The sequence below is a fragment of the Arachis stenosperma genome, chromosome 10 (genome assembly GCF_014773155.1).
Source record: "Arachis stenosperma cultivar V10309 chromosome 10, arast.V10309.gnm1.PFL2, whole genome shotgun sequence".
In the NCBI taxonomy this organism is placed as follows: domain Eukaryota; kingdom Viridiplantae; phylum Streptophyta; class Magnoliopsida; order Fabales; family Fabaceae; genus Arachis; species Arachis stenosperma.
Window position 1 is genome coordinate 72,926,611 of NC_080386.1, and position 9,853 is coordinate 72,936,463.

A 9,853-nucleotide genomic window follows, 5' to 3' on the forward strand; every position below is an offset into this window, starting at 1 on the left:
TCTTTCTTCTAACTTGTCCCATTGTTCACAGGATTCCTTTCAGAAGTGTACATGAATTGGTTATTTGCAACCATCTCAATTAGTTCCTGAGCCTCTGTAGGCGTCTTCTTCAGATGAAGAGATCCTCCAGCAGAGCTATCCAAAGACATCTTGGATAGTTCAGAGAGACCATCATAGAAAATACCTATGATGCTCCATTCAGAAAGCATGTCTGAGGGACATTTTCTGATTAATTATTTGTATCTTTCCCAAGCTTCATAGAGGGATTCTCCATCCTTCTGTCTGAAGGTTTGGACTTCCACTCTAAGCTTACTCAATTTTTGAGGTGGAAAGAACTTTGCCAAAAAGGCATTGACTAGCTTTTCCCATGAGTCTAGACTTTCTTTAGGTTGTGAGTCCAACCATGTCCTAGCTCTGTCTCTTACAGCAAAAGGGAATAGCATCAGTCTGTAGACCTCAGGGTCAACCCCATTAGTCTTGACTGTGTCACAGATTTGCAAGAACTCAGCTAAAAACTGATGAGGATCTTCTATTGGAAGTCCATGGAACTTGCAATTCTGTTGCATTAGAGAAACTAATTGAGGCTTAAGCTCAAAGTTGTTTGCTCCAATGGCAGGGATAGAGATGCTTCTCCCATAGAAATCGGGAGTAGGTGCAGTAAAGTCACCCAGCACCTTCCTTGCATTGTTGGCATTGTTGTTGTTTTCGGCTGCCATGGGTTCTTCTTCTTTGAAGAATTCGGTTAGGTCCTCTACAGAGAGTTGTGCCTTAGCTTCTCTTAGCTTTCACTTCAAGGTCCTTTCAGGTTCAGGGTCAGCTTCAACAAGAATGCCTTTGTCTCTGCTCCTGCTCATATGAAAGAGAAGAGAACAAGAAAATGTGGAATCCTCTATGTCACAGTTATAGAGATTCCTTGAGGTGTCAGAGGTAAAGAAAAATAGAAGAAGGAGGTAGAAGAATTCGAACTTGATTAGATAGAGTTCGAATTGTGCATTAAGAAGGAGTAGTACTCCATAAATAGAAGGATGTGGGAGGAAGGGAAGAGAATTTTCGAAAATTAATTAAAAAGATGTCAAAAACATTTTGAAAAATTGATTGATAATTTTCGAAAATTCAAAGTGGAAAAGAAATCAAGTGATTTTTGAAAAAGATTTTGAAATTAGAAATTAAAAAGATTTGATTGAAAACTTATTTTGAAAAGATGTGATTAAAAAGATATGATTGAAAAGATATGATTTGAAAACAATTTTAAAAGATATGATTTGAAAACAATTTTAAAAGATATGATTTTTTTTTAAAAATTAATGACTTGCCTAACAAGAAAAGATATGATTCAAACGTTAAACCTTTCTCAACAGAAAAGGCAACATACTTAAAATGTTCAATCAAATCATTAATTGTTAGTAAGTATCTTTGAAAAAGGAAAGAAATTGATTTTGAAAACACTTGATTGAAAAGATATGATTTGAAAAAGATTTGATTTTGAAAAACTTTGAAAACTAAAAAAAAATTGATTTTTGAAAACAAAATCTTCCCCCTTGTGCCATCCTGGCGTTAAACGCCCAGAATGGTATCCATTCTGGCGTTTAACGCCCAAAATGCTACCTTTTTGGGCGTTAAACGCCCAACCAGGTACCCTGGCTGGCGTTTAAACGCCAGTCTGTCCTTCTTCACTGGGCGTTTTGAACGCCCAGCTTTTACTGTATAATTCCTCTGCAGTATGTTCTGAATCTTCAATTCTTTGTATTATTGACTTGAAAAGACACAAATTAAAAATATTTTTGGATTTTTAATAATCAAAATGCAACAGGAATCAAATAACAATGCATGCAAGACACCATACTTAGCAGTTTGTATACTACTGACACTATATGAGACACATAAACACTCAAGTCAAAAGAATTCAAAGATCAGAGTAAGAAATCATCAAGAATTACTTGAAGATCCTTAAGACACATGAATGAATGTATGCAATTGACACCAAACTTAAGATGAGACACTAGACTCAAGCAAGAAACATCAAATATTTTTGGTTTTTATGATTTTGTGAAATTTTTTTTTCTGCTTTTTTTGAAAATTATATGAAGATAGAAAATAAAGGTTTCAGAATTCTCAATCTGATTTCCAGGAATCATTGCAATGCTAGTCTAAGACTCCGGTCCAGGAATTAGACATGGCTTCACAGCCATCCAAGCTTTCAAAGAAAACTTCGGTCCAAAACACTAGACATGGCCAATGGCCAGCCAAGCCTTAGCAGATCATTGCTCCAACAGCAAGATTGATAGAAATCAACAAGCTTTTGTGATGATAAGTTGAAACCTCGGTCCAATAAGATTAGACATGGCTTCTCAGCCAGCCAGATTTCAGCAGATCATCATGAAACACTAGAATTCATTTTTAAGAACTCTGAAAAAAAATACCTAATCTAAGCAACAAGATGAACCGTCAGTTGTCCATACACAAAAACAATCCCCGGCAACGGCGCCAAAAACATGGTGCACGAAATTGTGATCAATACTTTTCACAGCTCAAATAATCCCCGGTAATGAATCCAAAAGCATGGTGCTCAATACCATGGCATAAACACAACTTCGCACAACTAACCAGCAAGTGCACTGGGTCGTCCAAGTAATAAACCTTACGCGATTAAGGGTCGATCCCACGGAGATTGTTGGTATGAAGCAAGCTATGGTCACCTTGTAAATCTCAGTCAGGCAGACTCAAATGGGTATAGTGATAAACGAATAAAGCATAAAGATAAAGATAGAGGTACTTATGTATATCATTGGTGAGAGCTTCAGATAAGCGTATGAAGATGCCTTCCCTTCCGTCTCTCTGCTTTCCTACAGTCTTCATCCAATCCTTCTTACTCCTTTCCATGGCAAGCTCATGTAGGGTTTCACCGTTGTCAGTGGCTACCTCCCATCCTCTCAGTGAAAATGTTCCCATGCTCTGTCACAGCATATGGCTAATCAGCTGTCGGTTCTCGATCAGGCCGGAATAAAATCCATTGATCCTTTTGCGTCTGTCACTAACGCCCCGCCTGCTAGGAGTTTGAAGCACGTCACAGTCATTCAATCATTGAATCCTACTCAGAATACCACAGACAAGGTTAGACCTTCCGGATTCTCTTGAATGCCGCCATCAGTTCTTGCCTATACCACGAAGACTCTGATCTCACGGAATGGCTGGCTCGTTTGTCAGGCGAGCACTCGGTTGTCAGGCGATCAACCATGCATCGTGTTATCAGGAATCCAAGAGATATTCACTAGAGCTTTGATTGCTTGTAGAACAAGAGTGGTTGTCAGTCACTTTGTTCATGAGTGAGAATGATGATGAGTGTCACGGATCATCACCTTCATCAAGTTGAAGAACAAGTGATATCTTGGACAAAGAACAAGCAGAATTGAATAGAAGAACAATAGTAATTGCATTAATACTCGAGGTACAGCAGAGCTCCACACCTTAATCTATGGTGTGTAGAAACTCCACCGTTGAAAATACATAAGAACAAGGTCTAGGCATGGCCGCGAGGCCAGCCTCCCAGTGATCAAGAGATTCAAAGACCTAAAGATGATCTAAGATCCCAAGATGAAAATACAATAGTAAAAGATCCTACTTATAGAAAACTAGTTGCCTAGGGTGTACAGAGATGAGTAAATGACATAAAAATCCACTTCCGGGCCCACTTGGTGTGTGCTTGGGCTGAGCAATGAAGCATTTTTCGTGTAGAGACTCCTCTTGGAGTTAAACGCCAGCTTTGGTGCCAGTTTGGGCGTTTAACTCCCATTTTGGTGCCAGTTCCGGCGTTTAACGCTGGAATTTCTTGAGGTGACTTTGAACGCCGGTTTGGGCCATCAAATCTTGGGCAAAGTATGGACTATCATATATTGCTGGAAAGCCCAGGATGTCTACTTTCCAACGCCGTTGAGAGCGCGCCAATTGGGCTTCTGTAGCTCCAGAAAATCCACTTCGAGTGCAGGGAGGTCAGAATCCAACAGCATCTGCAGTCCTTTTGAGTCTCTGGATCAGATTTTTGCTCAGATCCCTCAATTTCAGCCAGAAAATACCTGAAATCACAGAAAAACACACAAACTCATAGTAAAGTCCAGAAAAGTGAATTTTAACTAAAAACTAATAAAAATATACTAAAAACTAACTAGATCATACTAAAAACATACTAAAAACAATGCCAAAAAGCGTACAAATTATCCGCTCATCAAAAGGCATGTCACTTGCCAGTGGAACTGGAACACAAGGCCTACTGGGCAACCAGATTCCTGAACCTTGATGCCAAGTTAGCTGGAGAAAAACGATTGCTCCAGTTAAATGAGCTAGAGGAATTTAGACTCAATGCTTTCGAGAATGCAAAAATATACAAAGAGAAAGCGAAAAGATGGCATGATAAGAAATTGTCATCCAGAGTCTTTGAGCCGGGGCAGAAGGTTCTGCTATTTAATTCTAGGCTCAAATTATTCCCTGGGAAATTAAAATCCCGGTGGAGAGGTCCATATGTAATTACAAGTGTATCACCATATGGATACGTAGAGCTTCAGGATAATGACTCTAACAAAAAGTTCATTGTTAATGGACAGAGAATTAAACATTATCTTGAAAGTAACTTCGAGCAAGAATGCTCAAAACTGAGACTTGATTAGAGCTCAGTGGTAGTCCAGCTAAAGACAATAAAGAAGCGCTTGCTGGGAGGCAACCCAGCCATTTACAAAGTTTATTTACTAATTAAATAAATTTCCTTTATTTACAGGTATATGTCCAAGTATCTTCAAAGGGTAAAAATAGCAATTGATTGAATTCACAGAGTTACAGGGAAATTTGGAAGCTCACTGGCGTGAAAAAGCCAGTAAGAAACATTTTGGGCGTTGAACGCCCAAAAGAAGCACCCACTGGGCGTTCAACGCCAGTAAGGGTAGCCATCTGGGCGTTAAACGCCAGAAAGGAGCATCTTCTGGGCGTTGAACGCCAGAAAGAAGCACCTTCTGGGCGTTTAACGCCAGATTGACAGCGTCCTGGGCGTTTAGAAAAACGCCCAGTGACAAAGGACTTCCTGGCGTTCAACGCCAGAAAGAAGCATCAGCTGGGCGTTGAACGCCCAGGAGAAGCAACATTTGGGCGTTAAACGCCTAAAACATGCAGCGTTTGGGCGTTTAACGCCAGGATGGTGGGGAGGAGGTAAAATTCGTTTTCTTTACAATTTTTCTAAATTTTTATGTTTCAATTCATGATTTCTTGCATAAACATGCTTCAAAATGTCATCCTTCAAAATCAAATTAGTTTTCTAAAAACCCTAATTTCTAAAATCCCTTTTTCAAAAATATCAATTGTATCTTAATTCATAAATACAAATCTTTTTCCAATCCAATTCTTTTTCAAATATTTTTAATTTCTTCTCATATCTTTTTCAACTCATCTTATCTTTTTTTCGAAACTGCCTCTCCTTCTACTCCTCTCCTTTCCTTTCTCTCGCTTGAGGACAAGCAAACCTCTAAGTTTGGTGTGATTTGCCATGATCACTGAGCTAAAACTCATTAAGATCATGGCACCTAAGAGAACAGGAAGAGCAAGGATGTGAACTTAAGGGAGCTGAAGCGTCAGAAATTAATTCTTGAAGGCACCCCACAAACTAGAGGAACATCCACTTCCCAAAATACAGGTTGTTAAGTTCTAATTCTAGCTTTAACTCTGTGATAGTATTATTATAGGATTTTACCTTAGAAGTTATATAGGAGTAGTAGTAATTAGCATATCTATTTTGGCTTTATTTCCAATTAAGTTATAACTTATTTTTCTCATCATCATCAAACATGAATAAAATAGTAGATTTATAGAATAAATAGGCAATTTAATTTTTTCGAGTTCTTAATAAGGAAAATTCTAATTATTTATATGTGGTGGCAATACTTTTTGTCTTCTGAATGAATGCTTGAATAGTGCATAATTTTGATATTGAATTTTATGAATATTAAAATTGTTGGCTCTTGAAAGAATGATGAACAAGAGAAATGTTATTGATGATCTGAAAAATCATGAAATTGATTCTTGAAGCAAGAAAAAGCAGTGAAAAAAAAATTTATTGCGAAAAAAAAAAGAGAGAGAAAGAAAAAGCAAGCAGAAAAAGCCAATAGCCCTTAAAACCAAAAGACAAGGGTAAAAAGGATCTAAGGCTTTGAGCATTAATGGATAGGAGGGCCCAAGGAAATAAATCCGGGTCTAAGCGGCTAAATCAAGCTGTCCCTAACCATGTGCTTGTGTCATGCAGGTCCAAGTGAAAAGCTTGAGACTGAGTGGTTAAAGTCGTGATCCAAAGCAAAAAGAGTGTGCTTAAGAGCTCTGGACACCTCTAATTGGGGACTCTAGCAAAGCTGAGTCACAATCTGAAAAGGTTCACCCAATTATGTGTCTGTGGCATTTATGTATCTGGTGGTAATACTGGAAAACAAAGTGCTTAGGGCCACGGCCAAGACTCATGAAGTAACTGTGTTCAAGAATCAACATACTAAACTAGGAGAATCAATAATACTATCTAAATTCTGAGTTCCTATGGATGCCAATCATTCTGAATTTCAAAGGATAAAGTGAGATGCCAAAACTGTTCAGAAGCAAAAAGCTACTAGTCCCGCTCATCTAATTAGAATCTGAGCTTCACTTGAAACTCTGAGATATTATTGTTCCTTAATTTCTTTTCATCCTATTTTATTTATCTAGTTGCTTGAGGACAAGCAACAGTTTAAGTTTGGTGTTGTGATGAGCGGATATTTTATACGCTTTTTGGGGGTAATTTCATGTAGATTTTAGCATGTTTTAATTAGTTTTTAGTTAAATGTTATTAGTTTTTAGGCAAAAATCATATTTCTGGACTTTACTATGAGTGTGTGTATTTTTCTGTGATTTCAGGTATTTTCTGACTGAAATTGAGGGAGCTGAGCAAAAATCTGACTTAGGTTGAAAAAGGACTGCTGATGCTGTTGGATCCTGACCTCCCTACACTCGAAATGGATTTTCTGGAGCTACAGAAGTTCAATTGGCGCGCTCTCAACAGCGTTGGAAAGTAGACATCCAGGGCTTTCCAGCAATATATAATAGTCAATACTTTGCGTAAAGATAGACGACGTAACTTGGCGTTGAACGCCAAGTACATGCTGCTGTCTGGAGTTAAACGCCAGAAAAACGTCATGATCCGGAGTTGAACGCCCAAAACACGTCATAACTTGGAGTTTAACTCCAAGAAAAGTCTCTACTCGTGGATACCTTTAGTCTCAGCCCCAGAACACACCAAGTGGGCCCCAGAAGTGGATTTCTGCACCAATTATCTTAGTTTACTCATATTCTGTAAACCTAGGTTACTAGTTTACTATTTAAACAACTTTTAGAGAATTATTCTGACCTTATGACATTTTCAGATCTGAATTACATACTTTTTGACGGCATGAGTCTCTAAACTCCATTGTTGGGGGTGAGGAGCTCTGCAGCGTCTCGATGAATTAATACAATTCCTTTATTTTCCATTCAAACACGCTTGTTCTTATCTAAGATGTTCATTCGCGCTTAATTATGGAGAAGGTGATGATCCGTGACACTCATCACCTTCCTCAATCCATGAACGTGTGCCTGACAACCACCTCCGTTCTACATCAGATTGAATGAGTATCTCTAAGATTCTTTAATCAGAATCTTCGTGGTATAAGCCGGATTGATGGCGGCATTCCTGAGAATCAGGAAAGTCTAAACCTTGTCTGTGGTATTTCGAGTAGGATTCTGGGATTGAATGACTGTGACGAGCTTCAAACTCCTAAAAGCTGGGCGTTCGTGACAGACGCAAAAGAATCAATGGATTCTATTCCAACCTGATTGAGAACCGACAGATGATTAGCCGTGCTGTGACAGAGCATAGGAACGTTTTCACTGAGAGGATGGGAAGTAGCCATTGACAACGGTGACACCCTACATAGAGCTTGCCATGGAAGGGATCTTGCGTGTGGGAAGAGGATTTCAAGGAAAAGTAGAAATTCAAAGGACAAAGCATCTCCAAAACTCCAACATGTTTCTCATTACTGCACACCAAGTAACAATTTGATTCTCTTTTATTTTTCTAATAATTTTAAACACTTTGACTTCTTACAATTAAATCCAAATAATCTTATTGGCCTCCTGACTAAGATTAATAAAATAAACATAGCTTGCTTCAAACCAATAATCTCCGTGGGATTGACCCTTACTCACGTAAGGTATTACTTGGACGACCCAGTGCACTTGCTGGTTAGTTGTGCGAATTGTCAAAGAGTTAGATTGCATTTCGTGCACCAAAGGCCATGACCAGCTTATCCCAAGAGTCCAGGCTATCTTTAGGTTGTGAGTCCAACCATGTTCTAGCTCTGTCTCTTACAGCAAAAGGGAAAAGTATTAGCCTGTAGACTTCAGGATCTACTCCATTAGTCTTAACAGTATCACAGATCTGTAAGAACTCAGTTAAAAACTAATAGGGATCTTCTGATGGAAGTCCATGAAACTTACAGTTCTATTGCATTAAAGCAACTAGTTGAGGCTTTAGCTCAAAATTGTTTGCTCCAATGGCAGGGATTGAGATGCTTCTTCCATAAAAGTTGGAAGTAGGTGTAGTATAATCACCAAGCATCCTCCTTGCGCCTCCACCATTGTTATTGGGTTCGGCCATGTCTCTTTCTTTTTTGAGATTCTCTGTAAGGTTTTCTCTAGATTGTTGTGCTTTAGCTTCTCTTAGCTTCTTCTTCAGAGTCCTTTCAGGTTCAGGATCTGCTTCAACAAGAATGTCCTTGTCCTTGCTCCTGCTCATATGAAAAAGAAGAAAACAGACAAGAAAGAGGAAACCTCTATGTCACAGTATAGAGATTCCTTTATGTAAGTAGAAGAAGAAAAGAATAGAAGAAGGAGGAGAAAAATTATGGTTCGAATTTTTAGATGAAGAGAAGAGTTAGTAAATGAATAAATAAATAGAAGAAGATGAGAGGGGGAGAATTTCGAAAATTGTTTTTGAAAAAAAAAGTTAGTGATTTTTGAAAATTAAGAGAAGAAATAAAATTAAAATTAGAATTTGAAACAATTAGTTAATTAAAAAGAATTTTGAAAAAAAGTGAGGAATTTTCGAAAGTTAGAGAGAGAAAAGTGGTTAGGTGGTTTTGAAAAAAATAAGAAATAAACAAAATGTCAATTAGTTAGTTGAAAAAGATTTTGAAATTGATTTTGAAAAAATATGATTTGAGAAAGATATTTTGGAAAAGATTTGATTTTTAAAATTAAAATTGATTACTTGACTAACAAGAAACTAAAAGATATGATTCTAGAATTTAAAGATTGAACATTTCTTAACAAGAAAGTAACAAACTTCAAATTTTTTAATCAATCACGTTAATTGTTAGTAAAGTTTTCGAAAATTATGAAATAAAATTAAGAAAAAGATTTTGAAAATCAATTTTTACAATTATTTTCGAAAATATAAAAGAAAAATAAAAAAGATTTGATTTTTGAAAAAGATTTTGAAAAGATAAGATTTTTGAAATTTAAATCTTGACTTGACTTAACAAGAAACAACTTATTTTAAAAAATTTTAACCAAGTCAACCCATAGATTTCGAAAATTTTGAGTAAAATAAGGAAAGGATATTTTTTATTTTTTTGAATTTTTAATGACGAGAGAGAAAAACACAAATATGACCCAAAACATATTTTTGAAAACCCAAAACCAATGATGCATGCAAGAACACTATGAATGTCAAGATGAACACCAAGAACACTTTGAAGATCAAGATGAACATCAAGACTTATTTTTGAAAAATTTTCAAGAAAAACATGCAAGACACCAA

The 9,853-nt window shown here is 37.1% G+C and overlaps 1 non-coding gene across 1 annotated transcript; it reads left to right on the forward strand.

The window, feature by feature from the left end:
• Positions 1 to 203: 203 nt before the first annotated feature.
• On the forward strand, positions 204 to 311 carry LOC130959788 (small nucleolar RNA R71). The gene has a single exon (XR_009078854.1). It is a non-coding gene; the product is annotated as a small nucleolar RNA R71 (small nucleolar RNA).
• The last annotated feature ends 9,542 nt before the right edge of the window (positions 312 to 9,853 follow it).